This window comes from Canis lupus, chromosome 8 (genome assembly GCF_048164855.1).
Source record: "Canis lupus baileyi chromosome 8, mCanLup2.hap1, whole genome shotgun sequence".
NCBI lineage: Eukaryota > Metazoa > Chordata > Mammalia > Carnivora > Canidae > Canis > Canis lupus.
The window spans coordinates 23,475,784-23,493,830 of record NC_132845.1 but is presented as its reverse complement, the minus strand read 5'-3'; the positions used below and the strand labels follow the sequence as shown (position 1 = coordinate 23,493,830).

General features: G+C 41.9%; 2 long non-coding RNA genes across 2 annotated transcripts; both read left to right on the top strand.

The window, feature by feature from the left end:
- The first annotated feature begins 99 nt into the window (after positions 1-99).
- LOC140637561 (uncharacterized) lies at positions 100-1,390 on the top strand. Its single transcript, XR_012034648.1, has 2 exons — positions 100-673; positions 1,135-1,390. It is a non-coding gene; the product is annotated as an uncharacterized lncRNA (long non-coding RNA).
- A 10,377-nt stretch (positions 1,391-11,767) lies between these two features.
- LOC140638007 (uncharacterized) lies at positions 11,768-17,666 on the top strand. Its single transcript, XR_012035123.1, has 4 exons — positions 11,768-11,828; positions 11,942-11,966; positions 12,299-12,447; positions 17,440-17,666. It is a non-coding gene; the product is annotated as an uncharacterized lncRNA (long non-coding RNA).
- The last annotated feature ends 381 nt before the right edge of the window (positions 17,667-18,047 follow it).

The following is an 18,047-nucleotide window of genomic DNA, read 5'->3' as shown; positions in this document are numbered from 1 at the left end:
CCTCCTCCCCCTGCCCCCCCACCTCCTCCCCCCACCTCCTCCCCCTGCCCCCCCACCTCCTCCCCACACACACATCCTCCCCCACATCCCCCCCCCCCCCCCCCCCCCGGGGGTGGAGGACAGACTGCGCGAAAGGAACCTGCGGGCTAGGAAGAGGAAACAAGCAGGAGAGTGACCCGTGAGGAAGTGAGCCGAGGCCCAGCTCAGAACTGACCTAGGTGTTGGGGACCTCGCAGTTAACGGGGCAGGAGACGCCCTGTCCTTGGTGAAGCTGGGAGTGACTCTCGCAGTGTGGAGCACCCCGAGCTGTGACTGGCGCTGGGACTCGGACCCGAGCCGGATCTCTGGGACTTCTTGCTCCTGACCCAGCAAAAGCAGAGACCTGCAGGTCCTGCCGTTCTAAGGACGTTACTGGGGTCTTGTGGGGAGCTGTGCGCCAGGGTGCTGGGAGCAAAGTCTTGATCTTCCCCGTTTGTCCCCTGCCGACAGCCCAAACTCTTTGGCCTTTGAGGATGCAAGGGTGTAAAGGCAGCAAACTCCAGCTTTTCAATATTACCCATTTTGTGACATTCGATGCATACAAAACAGTGGGACTCTCAAAGCTTAATAATGGAAGGATCGTCCTTGAATCCAGTGCTTCCATCTAAGAATTTGAGCAACATCCATCAATAGGGTAACAGAATTATCCATCCATTCTGTTCCAGCTTTGATTTAGTGAACAAGATTACAATGATCCTCTGTGATAGTCCTATCAGTCAGCATGTTTGGCTTGTCCTTTTGTTTTTCTACGTAACAATTTAAAATTTTGCAGCCCCAAGAAGTACTGGTCTAGCTCCTCGAGGTCCCACAATTTTTCTTTGTATCAGGAAAAAGTTTGTAAGATAAATGAGAAAACTTAGATGGCTACACAGTGACTCCTGTCATTGACCTACAGAAGTCACATCTAAAAGGGCTGATTTTGGGCAGCCTGGGTGGCTCAGCAGTTTAGTGCCGCTTGCAGCCCCGGGTGTGATCCTGGAGACCTGGGATCGAGTCCCATGTCGGGCTCCCAGCATGGAGCCTGCTTCTCCCTCTGCCTCTCTCTCTCTCTCTGTGTCTCTATGAATAAATAAAATCTTTTTTTCTTTTTGAAAGGCTGATTTTAAGATCCTGAATCCAGGGATTCCTAGGTGGCTCAGTGGTTGAGCGTCTGCCTTACACTCAGGTCGTGATCCCACAGTCCTAGGATCAAGTCCTGCATCAGGCTCCCCAGTGGTGAACCTGCTTCTCCTGCTTCTCCCTCTGCCTGTGTCTCTGCCTCTCTCTATGTCTCTCATGAATAAATAAATAACATCTTTAAAAATAAATAAATAAATGTAAAGATCCTGAATCCATGTTACCATCCTCAACATCATTCCCACTGTCCCTAAAGAGGGATTTTTAAGAAGGAAAACATGCTGGCTTCTGAAAAACCAGATAGGCAGTCTAACCAGATAGACTGCAGGAAAAATGCTTTTCTCAGGATGCCATGGGATTTCAGTGACCCCAAGTAATTAAGAGCACTGCTGTGCACAAAATTGGAAAGACAAAAGTTTATTTAAGCCCATAATTATCTCTGATGTGGCCAATTTGTTTAATAATAATTTTTTAAATTTCTTTGACTTATTTCCAAAATAGCAGCAGTTCAATAGGTCCATAATTAGCTACAAAGGAGTACGGTGAACAAAAGAATAAATTTTTAATTGAAAATTACTTGATTTTAGTTTGAAGTCCAAAATCAGTAGGAAAATACAAATATTAGTTATTTGACTTATTAAAGACAGTCTACAAAAAGTCAAATAGTTCATATCTTATTTTTAATTTCCCAAGTTCAACATAAGTGATATGAGCGAAATGAAATGAACAGCAAGGCTCCAGTTGTCAGAAATATTAGTAGGCAATCACAAAGCCTCCTGTCAGCTAGGATTCCATTAAATTGATGTAAGAGTACATCAATCTATTTAAAATTTTCTTGTCAATAGGTTTCTTCTTTGCTCTTCCTTTCTCTGTTGATTTTTCAACCTGCTTTTCATCCTCCATTTAGCATGTTTAAATAAAAAAGAAGTCGATGTGAATGTCTTTTAAATTGACACTATCCTAAGGCCCTGAAATCCCATGAATAAGTTTCTACTCTCTGACATTTGGAAGTAATCATCACAGAAGAAGCATAATGTCAGCTTGATATTTCTCACACTATGAAAATATCAGCTACATGTCAAATATCTAAAGCCTACCTTAATGTAATAAATTTTCTTGTATTCACAGGCTACTAAAAATTCTAAATATTTAAATGTGGAATGAATGTCTAGACGTGTGGATGAATGTCTAGTTAGAGCACAGTCTCTTTCTCTTCCTCTCTCTACTTCTCCTCTCTCAAACAGTGTATGATTTGCTAGAATATTATTTATACATGCAGCTTGCTAAACAGTTGTTTTCCCAAGACCATAAGGAGAAGTTTTAAATATCTCACCTCTAGTTAAACCACCAGCTCAGAAAATAGTTCTTTTAGCTTTTCTGAGAAAACATTTTTACTTACTTTATCATGAGTAGTATGTAGACGTAAATACTTACTCTGTGTCTGAAAATGTAAGTCAAACCCCATTTGGGCATAGAAGTGAGAACACACAATTTTAAGAGTATTAGAAGAGGTTGGCTGGATACTAGTATCATATCAAAAAAGCTAAGAATACTGAAGTACTGGGACATAATAAGGAAAATGATCATGTTAAGACTATAAGTTAAAAAAAAAACTACTAAGAGTATTATATACCTGAAATTAATATAACACTGTATGTTAACTAACTGGAATTTAAAGAGAGAACCACTAAGAGTAAAGAACAAAAGAGGCATTAAATACCACCTTGCTAAATCAACCTGAACTTCAATAAGCTGTGCTACTGGTTTTACCCAAAGAGTTTCTCTATTTACTCATTTCATAAAATGTTCTTGGGCACACACTGACTGTTGATTGTTCTAACCCTACAAGCTGAGTGTTTTGAGATACAGAGATGAAAGCAACAAGCCCTTGTTCTCAAAGACTTTAGTTTAGGGTTAGGCAAGTAAACACAATGAGCAACAATTCCAAGTTCTTTGACCACACCTTACTGATGTGAAGGTCAATGTAATAGGTGAAAGCAATGAGTGCTGAAGTAGCACGTACCTCCCACAACTTCCCAGAGGAGAAATATGTTTGCAATGTTCAGGAACATAGTACATTTCCAAAGGTGCATAAAGACAGTTGTGTTGCTCGGTCATTGTTTTCTTTATTCTGTTTCAGTGTGAAAGTCATAAATTGATTTTTCATCAAGATAACAAAATAAAAGCAAATAAAACCTATGAGAATTTGACAGTGAGTGACTCAGTAATCATACCATGTGGTGGCAAGATCTGCTTGAAGTTCAAATAATTTGTACTCACTCCAAAAGATTAGTTACATTCTGCCTATGAGAAACATGCTTGATTCTTATGCATGAGTGATATCAAAACAGTTCCAGCCTGCATTGTGGGAAAACATCCACATGGCCCAGGTCCAATGGCATAAAAGTTCAATCCCTTATCAATATTATAAAAACAAGTCTTTAGTATCAGTAGGGTTTTAGAGTTTATATAATTAAAATAACATCCAACACTTAATTTTTGTTATTACTCTAACTGGATTCCTTTTATTAATTATATTTTCTCACAATGTACTACTAGTATAGCTAGTTTTTATTATGGGATGGGGGAAGGTACTTTGGGTACTATGTAACTTTAAAACTCCTTTGCTTCAGACTCATGAAGAAACTATAAATGAGGAAACTCTCCCATTTTGGCAAAATAGATTCTCAGTGGTTGAAAATCCAAAGAGGTAGGTACATCAAAGAACCACATCTATGACTGGGAAAATTAGACCTGGATTTCCTTTAAAAAAATTTTGGGGGGGGCACTTTAGGCAAAAATTGTATTAGATACAGAAAGAGGGAGGGAGGAAGGGAATGAGGAAGGAAAAAGGAATGGAGGAGGGGCAAAAAGTGGGGAGATAGGAAGGTGAACAGTTCAGAAGATAATATGAAAAGGATGAGTTTTATGAGGTGAAGAAAAACATGAGTTAAAATTTTGGCTTTACTTCTAGAAGAAAGATATTGCTTCACCTGCTTTTTAAGCAATAGAGAGACCTGGAACTTTATTTGTTAATAATATGAGATCTGAGATTTGCCTCAAAATAATGCAGGGAAAAACAAAACAAGAGGCTGGAGTGTGGATGTGGCTGAGTCGACCATAGATTAATAAGCGGTGAGGCAGAAGGATTTGGTGTTTTATTCTGTCTACTTTGTATATTTTACATTCTTTATAAGTTACTTTTTATTTTTATTTTTTTTTATTTATTTTTTTTTATAAGTTACTTTTTAAAACATATTCAATAGAGAATACATCAAGATATTTGAGTTTTGCATAGTGTTCAATAAGGAGAAAAGAACAGAAATAAAGGGGAAAATAGGAAGGAAAGGAAAAGAAGAAAAGAAGCAGGACTAAATAGAGACAACAGAGTCAGTGAGAGGTATTAAGAGATAGAAGATAACAGGTTCAAAAGTGGTATGTTCAACAAATGTATGGCTTAGGATTCGTTCAGGTGCAAAAAGCACAAAACCCAACACTGCAGCACTTTTAACAAGATACATGGGGTTTTGTCTTAGAGATTTAAGAGGAAGGAGGCAGGGCAGCCCTGGTGGCTCAGCGGTTTAGCGCCGCCTTCAGCCCAGGGTGTGATCCTGGAGACCCAGGATCAAGTCCCATGTCGGGATCCCTGCATGGAGCCTGCTTCTCCCTCTGCCTGTGTCTCTGCCTCTCTCTGTGTGTGTCTCTCATGAATAAATAAGTAAAATCTTTAAAAAAAGAAAAAAAAGAGGAAGGAGGCAGGCAGAGTTGGGGTGCCCTGAAATGTATGATCCTTCCCCTCTGTGGCTTGCTGTGTAAGTTTAGATCCCCATTGTCCTGCCAGGCTCCGGGGTGGTCACTAGAACTCCAGCCACCAAGTCTATACATCTGGTCAGGAGAATGGGACTCAGGCCAATGCCATTGACTAGAATTTAGTCCCATGCCCACTCCCAGCTAACAGAGGGTTAGAAAACAGTATTTTTATTCTGGGAGGCGGCATACCCAGCTAATATTGGAGGAAGAAATGAAATATTATTATTATTCCTTTCCCATTATGGAGAAAGAGCAAACATTAGGAGGCATCTGGCAGTCTCCATTACATTGAGTATAGTTTTAGTCAAGAGATTAAGTTGTCACATACATAATTCTGTCGAAGAGCTCACCCTTGCCCCATCCCTTGACTGCCACTACCCGTCACTCTTTGTCTCGCCCTGTTTTATTTTTCCCATAACATTTACCATTACCTGAAATCACTGTTTGTTTACATGTATCTTGTGGTTGCCCCACAGAAAACAGGATCAGTCCTCCACCAGCACCACCAAAGTGGTTCAGATGTCCAGAGTGATGAGGACACACGTGTATCAGAAAGGTCCAAAAGGGTTTATTGCTCACATGCTGAGGCTTTCTGGAAAGAATAGGGCAATTCAAAATGGCCTGACTGGAGTCTGGGACAAATGGCTCTGGTGTTCATTGTGGTTTGTGAATAGTGCCGGGGTTAGAATTCTCCTGGGCTTCACTGGGATTTCTGTGATCTGAGCAAGGGAGGGAGTGCCCAGACTTTCTTACCCACTTGTCCAGAGGTGGAGCAGAAGGGAAAAGGGAGGGCTGAAGGTTGAAAGTTGTCAGCAGTCAAACATCAAAAACAGAATCAGACTAGTTTATTGTCTGTCTCCACTAGAATTTTAACTTCTGTGAAGTCAGGGGCCTTATCAGTCTTGTTCACCTCCATATCTTCCTCATCTAAGACAGTGTCTAGTGAATTTGGAATTCATTGAATATTTATTGATACAAATAAACTCACTGCAAAGTTTATAAACTCTTCATACAATGCCATATTCAGCAGAGTTATGGAACACCTACTTTATCCTAGTGACTTTATGAGATCTCAGGCATTCCATGACTGAGTAAGATACAGTCACCATCCCTCAGAAGCTTCAAATCCAGTTTGGGAAAGGCATTAGCCTTTCCTGGGGCCAGGTGGTAAATGTTCTGCCAAATGAACAGAGGGCTGTCAGAGAAGGCCAAGGAATTCTGGTTTGACCATCATGTTTGAGTTTCCTCATCACAGGGTACAAGGAGGAAAGCTGGAGTAAAAGATGGCTGGAAAGATAAATCTCTACTTTCATTCGACAAGCATTTATTGAGCACCTTACTATGTGCCAGCTATTACACCAGACCCTGGGGAAACTGTGGTTTTTGACACAGATGGAAGTTGCAGTGTAGTCGGGGAAACTCAAGTTTATAAACTCTTCATACAATGTCTTGCTGATTTGGTAATCAGCAGCCTGTTGAAATCGTGGAAGTAGATGAAATTGCTTTCCTGTATCCCAAGAATTTCATAACGATGATGATGTGTTTCCCAGCAATTGGAACAGTGAAGCACTGGTTTGCCAGTTTTTCTAACAGAATCCGGATCAAGACAATAGTCCCTTTGTGATAGGCTCTCTGTATTTCCCTGTTGTTTTCATTTTTTGTCTCATTCTGTTTTCAGTGAAGAGAAAAATCAAGCCAAGAAAACAGAAAAAAAAAATTCCTTTGTGGCACTTTTATCACTTAGAAGGGTCTCTGTCTTTCCCTAGGAATATAAAAACTATTTTAGAATAGAAAGGTTGAGCTGGAATACTTGGTCTGTTGTCTCAGATAAAATCCTGCTATATTTATGTGATTCTCATGGCCCTTTGAAAGCTTGATTGGCCAGTAATTTCTTCACTGATGGCTTCATTTGTTTTAAAAGGAACATTATATATACTTCAAGAGGCATGGCCCGAGTTGCTACTATTGGGATCATATTACCAAATACTCTCTCCCATCTCCTTCTCCTTTCTTATAAGATACTTTCCCAGCTCTTTACCTGGTGAATTCTTTTTTTATTTTTAAGATTTTATTTATTCACTCATAAGAGGGAGAGAGAGGCAGAGACACAGGCAGAGGGAGAAACAGGCTCCACGCAGGGAGCCCGACGTGGGATTCGATCCCAGGTCTCCAGGATCAGGCCCTGGGCTGAAGGCGGCGCCAAACCGCTGAGCCACCTGGGCTGCCCTACCTGGTGAATTCTTACTCATTCTTTAGCTCTGAATCCCACCCTGCCATCTGAATCTGAGTTGAGGACCCTGCCTATATTTCCCCACCACTTAACATATTTACACACTTGTCAAGCTGTATTGTAGTTACTTATGTGTCTATAACCCCAGTAGAGTATGACTTTCATGAGATGAGTAATAGACATTGGGTTTGTCCTAGCTTTTTGGACAGTGATTGACTCCTTGCTGGGTGGACAACTTATGAGCCCCCATTCGGTCCAAAACTGTCTTCAGTTCTGGTTTGATTATTCTATCTTTGGTTGTACCTCCAACATTAGCACAGTGAGTGACTGGCATATAAAAGGAACTCAATATTTGTAGAATAAATCAAGAATGAGTGAACCCATAGTTATAGTGTCAAAGTAAATTGACTGTGATTCATTTTTTCTTATTACCTTTACTCTGATTCTGACCAGATTTTATTACCCTTGAACATGTTAATACACATCAACATTAAGCAAGCAGATTATTACCCATATCTTTCCTGGAATCACATTCCGAGTAATGAAGAAAGTACAAATGGGCAAAAAGTAGTGAATTAGTCCTACTAAAGCCCCAGGATTTCGTACAGGGGAGTGAAAGGGAGAAGGAAGTTGTCACCTTTACAGTAACTTTTTACATTTCAGTAATAATCTTCCACAGTTGCCTCTTCACTTTATTATATACAAAGAAAAAACAGATTTTAGGTAATTAGTACAGCTAATACACAATATAAAGTTTAAAGACTGTTGGGCTAAGTCTGGAAGTCATGTGGTAGGTAAATCTATATAGTGCTTATGTCCTAACCTGAAATAGGACACCACATGGTACCTGATGCAGCCTGGCTAAAAAATATATCATATTTCCACCTGTGTGAGTGTGTGTGACTAGGGTGTACATTTTATTTACTATTCAGGTTAATATTAATCATTTTAAAAATAACAAAATCACTTGAGGACAAGGTAGTTATATATACTATAACACAGCGACAGTAATTAAAATTGTTATAAAACAGATTTTTCACCTTGTAACTCATAATCACTTAAGAAGTTTCTTTCTTTCTTTCTTTCTTTCTTTCTTTCTTTCTTTCTTTCTTTCTTTCTTTCTTTCTTCTTCTTTTTTTTTTTTTTTTGATACTTCAATATGTTGTTGGCCCATGTTTTAAGTTAAAAGACCACATTATATTGAAGGGGGCCCAGGAGATGAGAATTTTTTTGTCATGATGGAAATGTTCTATTTCTTGATTGAGGTGGTAGTTATAGGAGTTTATGACACTTAACTGTACCTTTTTAGACCTATGCATTTTATTTTATATAGAGGATATCTCAATTAAAAAAAAAGAGTACTGGGGGGAAGAGACAGATTAGTAAGTTCATAATACTTTTATTAGATTCCTTTTTTTTTTTTTTCTGATTTTGAGCTGATGTCCTCAACTTGAACACTGAAGGAAGTTGTTCTTTTAAAATTCCTTAAGCCTTGCTGCTGTGTGATTTTTATGTTATAATAACAAATCCTGGCAATAAAAGGCTGCAGGTCTCAAGTATCTTCAAATGGCACCAACTTGTCTGTGTGAGTAGGATTTTAACAGAACTGAAGAAAACCATTCCTTCATTTAGGACCAGTTGTTTTTAGCCTACCATTTCCTGTTGATGTAAAAAAGAAAGGGGGGGGGGAATATGATTGGTACAAGCATACTTCATTTTATACAGATTAAAGAGGGGTTATTCAAATACTTTTTAATGTGCTAAACTATTTCAAATAATTTTATGGTGACTTCTTTTCTAAGTGAGAGATCTGTAATGATGTGGGCGGTCTACCATTTGTACATCAATCCTTAGATGCACGTATTTTCACATTTTAACAACTCTGAAGCTGGGAATTTTTCTACCATGGATGGCACCTTGCATTGGCCATTGACCAGACAGCAGACATCAACATGGCTTGCACATGCATTAACCTGGATGTTTTCCTTGATCACATGATTCTGGTGAGATCATGAAAGCAGCAGACTCAAAACTTGCAGAATGGCAGAGTGGGCATTAGTAATTTGGAGAAAATCTAGAATCCTAGCATTAGTGGAATGACTTATTTAAAAGAAATGCTGTCTCAAGGATGCTCTTGATGGAATAAAGGATGATATATGTGAAAAAACATAGACACGCTGTGAGTTGATACGTAGATTCACAGCTGTCAGACACAGAATGTGAGGGAGTTTCAGGAATATTTTAACCAATTTTTTGCTTATATCTTCCTTTTTATGTATGCACAACAGTAGTATTTGATAATGAACATCCAAATGGCCTAAAGAAGCTTTTTCAAGAAGCATTAAAAATTCCAAGTGATAAGAGAATGAGCCATAGTATAATTGGCAGCATATTTTATTTTATTTTTATTTATTTATTTTTTTTAAATGTTTATTTATTTATGATAGTCACAGAGAGAGAGGCAGAGACACAGGCAGAGGGAGAAGCAGGCTCCATGCACCGGAAGCCCGATGTGGGATTCGATCCCGGGTCTCCAGGATCGCGCCCTGGGCCAAAGGCAGGCGCCAAACCCCTGTGCCACCCAGGGACCCCCCATATTTTATTTTTAATGGTACATAAAATAATGTCTTATCTTACAACTGATGGCATCTTAGATGCTCTTAAAGCTGATCTTTGCAATTTTTGTGTGTTGGTTTTTCAGTCAGGGGAGATGAAAGAGCAATCAGGAAAGAATCTTAAGTGTATGGTAACAATAATACTATTTATTGAGTAGTTACTATAGGCCAGTGTTATGCTAAGTGCCTTATGTGTACCATTACATGTAATTCTCCCCAAAAAGTCTGAAAGTTACCATTGAACTGACTTTTATCAGTTCAGATCCATTAAATAACATGTCTTATGTTATGTTTGCAAAGCTGAATTTGAACTTAGTTTAGACTGATCCCCAAAGTTCTTGACCTTTGTGTAGTAACTTCTTCCCCTGCCTCTACCCCTGAACACCACTCCAGCTAGTCTTTTTTTTTTTTTAAGGTTTTATTTATTTATTTTTTAAGATTTCACTCACTTACTCATGAGACACACACAGAGAGAGAGAGAGAGAGAGAGAGGCAGAGACACAGGCAGAGAGGGAGAAGCAGGCTCCTCACAGGGAGCCGGACGTGGGACTCCATCCCAGGTCTCCGGGATCATGCTCTGGACCAAAGGCGGCACCAAACCACTGAGCCACCCAGGTTGCCCAGGTTTTAATTTTTAAGTAATCTCTACACCTAATGTAGGGCTCAAACCTATAACCCTGAGATCAAGAGTCTCATGCTCTACTGGCTGAGCCAGCCAGGCACCCCAGCACTCAAACTAGCCTTACGGGTTAACTTGCTTCAAGCTTATGTGCTCCTTGCTTGCTGACCTAAATCTCTTGGTCTGTAGCACAACTAACTCATTTTCCTGGAGATTTGCAGACCACTGGCCTTAAGGAGTGAAGGACCAAACTATTCCAGAAGATAAGGCCTGACTACATTCAAAGACAGCTGTCACGGATGCCACCAACTCTGTTCGCGGTCGTGTCAACACACACCTAACCGCCTGAGCGAGCACCTGCTTCTCCTGCAGTAGCTCCCCTCCTTTTCCCATGCCTTCCCCTTTAAACCCCTCTGGCTTCCCCTGGACAGAGAATATGGTCTTTGAGATGTTAGTCCACCACCTTCTCCGGCTGCCAGCTTCCTGAACAGAGCAACCTTTTCTTTCCCACTATCACTTGTCTCTCCAATGCTGATTTTGGAGCTGCAAGCAGCCCAACCTGAGTTTAGAACCAGTTCTCGTCAGCTGACACCCTTACCCCACCATCCTCAGAAGTTCAAAGTGAAAGCTTCGGGGTGTGGGGGCGGGGGCGGCATTGGAGCCCTAGCAGCGTTCAGCTCTGTTCAGATTGTTCTGGAGCTTTACCCTGACTTGGCAGTGCAGCTCCTCCTGCAACTGTGTGGGACGTCCCGGGATCCTACCACCACCGTCTTTGCCTTCGCCAGTTCTTTTGGGACTGCATCCCGTGCAACAAAGAGCACACTACCGTCACTACCGTCACAACTCACAGTTTTAATACATGCGCGCATTTTTTAAAGAGATTTTATTTATTTATTCATGAGAGACACAGAGAGGGAGAGAGGCAGAGGGAGAAGCAGGCTCCATGCAGGAGCCCGATACAGGGCCCGATGCAGGGCTCGATCCCAAGACCCCAGGATCACGCCCCGGGCTGGAGGCGGCGCTAAACCGCTGGGCCACCCGGGGATCCCCTACATGCACGCATTTTACTGGATAAGACAGCACTTCCCACATCCCTGGAGCAGAGTCTGAGCCGCACCGGGTGGCGCAGCCCGCCCCGCCGCCGGGAGCCACCTGCACCTGCGGCGTGAAACCACAGCAGCCTCCCCTACCTGCGGTTTCCCCTCGGCAGTTTCGCTCTCCCAGGCCAGCCTGGGTCGGGAAGCACGCGGTCCTCCTCCTGACGAATCAGCAGACGGTCCAGAGTCACCTGACGCTGCGTCCGCGCTGACGTCACTCCCCGGCTCCACCCCCCGGCGCGGCGGCCGCGCGTGTCCCGTGGGCGCCGGCGCGGTGAGTCCGGCACAGGAGGGTCCTGAGGGTGAGTCGCAGGCGCGCCACTTTTCTTGCGGCTCCCGCGTTATAACTGCTCCATCTTATTATTAGTCACCTCTCTTCTTGTGCCTAATTCATAAATTATATTTTTTATCACAGGAATGTCTGTGCTGGGAAAAGCGCGGTGAGTAGGGGCTTCGGGGGTGTCGGAATCCAGGCCCGCCGCCGAGGGGCGCCCGCCCTTTGCCCTCAGCAGCTCGCGGCGGGGAGAGCGAGCTGCGCGCACAGAGCGCAGGGCACAGGGCGCAGGCCCCTCAGGCGTGGGCCCCTCAGCCTGTGACCTCGAGGTCAGGAGCTGGAGCCCCGCCCGCCCGGGGCGCGGTGCTCAGGCGGTCCGCTGCTGATTCCCTTCCTCTCTCCCTCGCCGCCCACTCTCCCTCAAATACATAAATAAAATCTTTAAAACAAAAACCGAAAACACAGGACCACAAACCTACTGGGTTTCCCTCGGAACAGCTGTTTCCCTGCAAGCTGCCTGCCTACCTCTGAGAACTCCCGTTTATTTCCCCGACTGTAAAAGATGCAGATTACAAGACCATTTCGAAGAACTTCGCTGGTTTGAAAATTCGTGGCTTCTGCACAAATTAAAGCCATCCACATATTGCGTGAGTCATACGATGCGTAAGGAAATCTGGTCGCTTTCCTGGCCAGTTCCACCCCCAGTTTCTTTGGTAATATGTCATTTATTTAGTAGAATTCAGATTTAGTAGGATTCAAGCGATAAGCTTAAAATTACAACAGTTTTGCTCAGTGGTAAGAATTTTTTTTTAAGATTTTATTTATTCATGAGAGACACAGAGAGAGAGAGAGAGAGAGGCAGAGACACAGGCAGAGGAAGGAGCAGGCTCCTCACAGGGAGCCCGACGTGGGACTCGATCCCAGGACACCAGGATCACGCCCTGGGCCGAAGGCGGCGCTAAACCGCTGAGCCACCCGGGCTGCCCAAGAATTTTTTTTCAACTATAAAATATTCATGGATAAAATAGAAGAAATAAGTTGATGCTAAAAACCTTATCTCCAGAAACCATCTGAAGATACCTTTTTTACCACAAGACTTGTGACTCGGAGGGAGGGAAACCCGCCAAATTCTGCAGAGTTCTCATTCTTACCCCAGAATATATCCTTGAAATGGAAGTCAGCTCTTTAACATTAGGCAATAAGAAGGAGGCTGAAGTGTCCTGTTTTTCCTTATAGACTATTGATTTCAAATTTTAATACCAAAATAGAATATATGATTACTTCCCCCCCCAAAGTGATGACCTTTGAAATATATATTAATAAATGATTTGAAATTATTTAAAAAACTATATATTCCATCTTAGGTAATCAATACAATTCTATAAATTAAAAATACTCTAATGAAAATGCTGACTTGGAAAAACAAAACATGGAATGTGATTGGGAAATTACGATATTATTAAGTATTTCTTCCAAAAGCAGTACGTTATTTTTCCAGCAGAAGTGGAATTGATTCGATAAACTGCCTTCAATTAATAATGTATATGAGGAGAGCCTCCTGAATATTTTTGTTTGTTTGTTTACCGGTGTCGGATAATTACCTGGAGCAGCTATTTCTTACCTCAGTATTAAATATGGGTTGGAATGTTTGATAACTTTCTATGATGTCTAACTTGCTTACACTCAGGAAGGACATTATTCAGGGAGTAGTTTGCCCCCTGTGTTCATTGCTGTGGATAACATTTTAACAAAAGGAAATCAAGGAAAGGAATGAGACTATCTTTACTGAATATTAATTATTCTACTGCCTGAACTGTTCACATTAACAGACGGAAGCCACAGAACCACAAGCATGAATAAGGGCATATCTGCCTACCTATATGTGCTTACACCAGGAAGGGCTTCCCAGCATGACTTGCTGATTCAGGCATAGCAAGAACATCTTCTGCAAGAACAAGGTGTGCCTTTCAAAATCCATCAGGGTGAACCCCTGGCTCCTCACCTCCATATCTCCAGGCATCGAGGCATCTTAGTTACTCATATGTAGTAAGGCCCAGATGCAGTGCTAGTTCCAATAGTACATAAATTAATTGGCTGTGAGGGCCAGGAGGAAGCTGACTCTCTGTGTGTCTCCCAGGAAGCTAGCAGAAGTGATGTCCCAAGCACTTAACACTGATGCAGCTTGGCCCCCGACCAGTCTCTAATTAACATTAGGCATAAACACACTGGCTACAGCAAAGCACCCTTGTTGAGTGTCACGACCAGAGCCTGTGTACTTTATAGGTTACAGATACATTTTAAAATATATTATCTTCACTTATATGTGGAATTTAAGAAACAAATGATCAAAGGTGGAGGATGGGAGAAAGTGAGAGGCAAACCACGAAACAGACTCTTGACTGTAGAGAACAAACTGATGATTATCAGAAGGGAGGTTGGTGGGTGGGGGAATCGGTGAAATACGTGATGGAGATTAAGGAGTACACTTGTAATGAGCACCAGGTGTTGTATGGAGGTGTCGAATCAATATATTGTACACTTGAAACTAATATTACAAAACTAATATTACACTGTATGTTAACTGGAATTTAATTAAAATATATGTATCTTTTCCCACTTAATCCTCAAATATTTGTTATGTAGGCATTATTCTTTTTCTAATTTATAGGTGAGGAAATGGAGGTTTGCTTACAGAAGTTAAGTTGCAGTAGGTCACACAACCAACTAGTAAGTGGTAGAGCCTAGATAAATTATGGCTGCTTAACACAACAAGTTTTATTCAGTAATTTCTCTTTCATTATCAGTGCTAATTATCAGGATATGAAACTCAATAACTTTAATTTTTTAAAAGTCTTATGGATTCAGAAACTAGAAAATTAAAACTGACAAAAGTGTTGATTCGGTATTTCAACTTCATGTTATTCAAATCAGTTACAGGTCATTCCCATTAAATGACTTTTTTCTTGGCCTATGGAAATGTTAACGCTAGCAAAAGAAATATGTGAACATTCTCAATATTATTTTTGTGAGGCTCTTCAGTGCTCTCAATTTCTGCTACTGTCAGCATGTTAATTTGTATTGAAAAATATGAATCAAATAGCTGACTTCCTGGATGAAATTTATCCTACGAGTTTAATCTCAGTAAGCAAGGCATGAAGTCATTGAGTCTTTCATAGGGGGACTAAAAATTGACTTATCCAGGAGAGTAGAGACAAAGTTCCTGTTCAGAAAATTCCAAATAATTTATGTAAATACTCGAGGAGATAGAAGCTAGCTCCTGACTTCTTAAGTGTTGGTTTTGCATAGTGCCTTCTATCCAAAGATGACAGTACAGAAGGGGAGGGAGGGAAGTAACTTTACAGTGGAGAAATTTGACAAATACTGCCTTAGCCAGGTGATCAAGCTTAACATCAATTGCGATTAGTCATATGATTAAAATAACTTTCTGAGGTCTTCCTCCCAGAAGCCATAACCTCAGTCTAATCATGAGAAGAGCACCAGACAAATCCCAGTTGAGGGATATTACACAAAAAATACCTAATACTCCTCAAAATGCCAAGGTCATGGGGAGCCTGGCTGGCTCAGTCAGTAAAGCACGCAACTCTTGATCTCAGGGTTGTGAGTTCAAGCCCCACGGAGGGCATGGAGCCTACTAAAAAAAAAAACAACAACAACCAAAACTGTCAAGGTCATCTAAAACTAAGAAAGTCTGAAAAATCCTCACAGTGAAGAGGAGCTGAAGGAAACATGATGACTAAATGTTATGTAGCCTGGATGGGATTCTGCAACAAGAAACAGCAGGGCTCCGTTAACTCAAAATTCCTAAAGAAGCAGATAATACAAATGAGACTGCAATTCCTCGAAGCCACCCTTGTTCTGAGAAAGCTTACCTCCAAGATCACCCCCTACACACACATACACACATATGCAGTTATCCTCTCTCATTTTGCTTTCACAGCCAAGGTTCTTATAAGGAAAGTGCAGACTTAACAGTCTCTACTTCACTTCTCATTCATTCTTCAATCCAATGCAATCATGTGTCTACCAACAATGACTCAGAATCCAAATCCAGTGAGTCCTTTTCAGTCTTCACTTACGTAACCTGATACAGATGAAATTATTGATCACTCATTTCTATAAAATGTCCAGTTTCCTCACCACAGTCTCTCCTGTTCTCCTCTTACCTTTTCTTTTCCTTTGCTAATATTACAGGATATCTACCCTTCACTATTTTTATTTCTGCCTTTTTAAACTTGATAGAACTTGAGCTTCTTGGACTGGAGAAGGGTCACTTGAGTAACCCTCTTAGTTATGCAAATATAGGATGAGTAGACACCCATCACTCTGGAATAAGGGACTTTTTTTTTTTTTTTTTTTGTCTTAACAAATTCTGTTTCTTTCATTGGTGTGTAGAGCTGGTCATTAGGGAGGAGATGACACAGTCCCTGTAAGAAACCTAGTGCCTTCTTGCAGAGAAGACATCAGAGCCCCATACTCCAATTTCTATGATTCAAATGTAGGAAACCTGTAAAGGGTCTATCAAGGAGTCCTGACCAAAGTCTGCTAGAAAGAGAATTAACCAAGTATTCCAAGAGCTGAATGGACCAGGGAAATAAGACATGTCAACACAGAGACTCTGCTGCCTTTGCAGGGCCTTGGGGGTAGTAGCCTACCAAGAATGGTCTCTGATTGCCACAGTCCTATGGGACTCGAAATGCAAGCTCCCATGGCTACCAAAGCTAAGCAATCAGGTGGTATTCCCTGGGTAGCAGTCATAAGAACTAGGGCAGTCATAAAAACTAAGGCAACAGGGCAGCCCCGGTGGCACAGCGGTTTAGCGCCGCCTGCAGCCCGAGGTGTGATCCTGGAGACCCGGGATCCCACATCGGGCTCCTTGCATGGGGCCTGCTTCTCCCTCTGCCTGTGTGTCTCTGTGTGTCTTTCATGAATAAATAAATAAAATCTTAAAAAAAAAAAAAAAAAAAAAAACTAAGGCAACAGATGCATGTAAAGCCTCCCTCCAGGAGACACTGGTACTTTGGAGCACAGCACAGGGAGAGCTTGGAGATAGAATCTGTGGAAACAATTATAATCTATGCCTAGATGGGTGTTTAATTAGAAACCTCCTTCCCCTCAGGCTGCAACTATGATCATTAGCTATTTCATAGTCCTCCTTCACAGAAAGACCAAGCTCTTGGGTCTGTCACCTCTTGCTGTGCCCTGGGGGTAGTACTGTTTAAGAAGCCTTTCTTCCTCAGTTACAGTCCTGTAGGACCCACAAGCATACGCCCGTTGGCTGCCAGAGCCAGGTAAAACAGAAGTGACCCATGGCAGCAGCTGCAAAACTTGAGATACCAGAAAGGGGTATGAGCTCCTTTCTATAATCCAATGGGAGCACAAGCTGCCCTGGCTTCCAAGCCAGGTGGCCAAGACAGCCCCTGGGCTGCAGCCACAGTAAAGCACACTTCCAGGAGATGCTGCTGCTCTGGATCCTGGAAAGGGGGTAGGGCAAACGGGGTACCTACTAAAGTCCATCCCAGAGAATTTTCCAGCAGGCACCTACATGTGTGTGTAAATTAGATGCCTGCCCTTCAGGGGTGCCTGGGTGGTTCAATGATTGAGCTTTTGCCTTTGTCTAGGGTCGTGATCTGAAGGTCTTTGGATCAAGTCCTGCAACGGGCTCCTGGGAGGGAGCCTGCTTCACCTTCTGCCTGTGACTCCGCCTCTTTCTGTGTGTCTCTCATGAATAAATAAATCTTAAAAATAAATAAAATAAATAAAATAAAATAAAATAAAATAAAATAAAATAAAATCTTGCCTTCAGGCAGATGCTTTAATATGAGCTTTATTTAAGCCTGGGTGCAGTTGGCTGCCTCTGACCTAAGTCTGGGGCTGGGTGAGTTTGATGTTTTGGGGGTCCATCTCTCAGGTGTAGGTCTTACAAGTTAAGTTACCGGATTAGAGGGTGCAAACCCTTGGTCTCTGGGGGTGAGGAGGCTTTGAATTTTCCAGGCTTTGAGTTTTCTTCTGGTTGTAAGTCAACATGCTGAGGATGGAGGGATTTATGGTGAGATTCTGTGCCAGGCTTTCCTATCCGCTTCAGTGCGATTTTCTCCTCGTTTGCCCAAAATGTAGTCATCACTCAGCTACACTTTGGGTTTTTTAAAGAGGGATTGTTCCATAGGTGGTATTCTGTGGGAGGAGGTGAGTTCAGGATCTTCCTACATTGCTATCATGAACTGGAACC